We start from the raw sequence: 986 nt of genomic DNA on the forward strand, positions 1-986 counted from the left end.
GCGCATGTCCGCCTGCCTTTGGCCGCGGTCGCCCTTGCCGGCCTCGCCCCGCTGCCATTCCCGCCTCCCGAGGTCGCGCCCGCTCCGGCCGTGCCTGGCCACGGCCAGTTGGGCTAGCGCCCCGCACGCCGGCGCCCACGCCCGCAACGCCCGTGCCCGCTAAGGGCCCCTATGGGCCACAGACATGTGGGGCCCCCGCCCCAGAACGGTTTAAAAAAAGGGAATTAAAAAAAATATGTATAATAAAAATAAATATATAAATAATTAATTAATTAACAATTAATTAATTAATAATTAAAATAGTTAATGAATTAATTAAGTTAATTAATCATGTTTAATTAATCTAATTACATAGATAGTTTAATTAAACCCTAACTAGACTAATCAGTCAATGACATGTGGGACCCACACGTCAGATTGACCCAGTCAACTCCCTGTTGACTGCTGACGTCATGATGACGTCAGCGTGCACTATTCTGGATAATGTTGCATTAGAATAATTAAATAAATCCTGAAAATGATTTAAATCTTTTAAAATTAATAGAAAATAAACCGTAACTCTGATGAAAATACTTTCTACATGAAAGTTGCTCAGAACGACGAGACGAATCCGGATACGCAGTCCGTTCGTCCGCCACACCCCCCTAACCTATCGAACCCGCAACTTTCCCCCTCCGGCTCCTCTGCCCGAAAACACAAAACACCGGGAATACTTTCCCGGATGTTTTCCCCCCTTCACCGGTATCACCTACTACCGCGTTAGGGCACACCGAACACCGCGTATTGCCTTGTTATATTTTGCGATGCTTTGTTTGCTCTGTATTCATTATTTCTTCCCCCTCTTCTCTCCGGTAGACTACGAGACCGACGCTGATGCCACCGAGTTCGACTACGGAGTTGACGACCCCTCTCTCTTGCCAGAGCAACCAGGCAAGCCCCCCCCCCTTGATCACCAGATATCGCCTATTCTACTCTATACTGCTTGC

The sequence above is a fragment of the Triticum aestivum genome, chromosome 3B (assembly GCF_018294505.1).
Source record: "Triticum aestivum cultivar Chinese Spring chromosome 3B, IWGSC CS RefSeq v2.1, whole genome shotgun sequence".
Classification (NCBI taxonomy): domain Eukaryota; kingdom Viridiplantae; phylum Streptophyta; class Magnoliopsida; order Poales; family Poaceae; genus Triticum; species Triticum aestivum.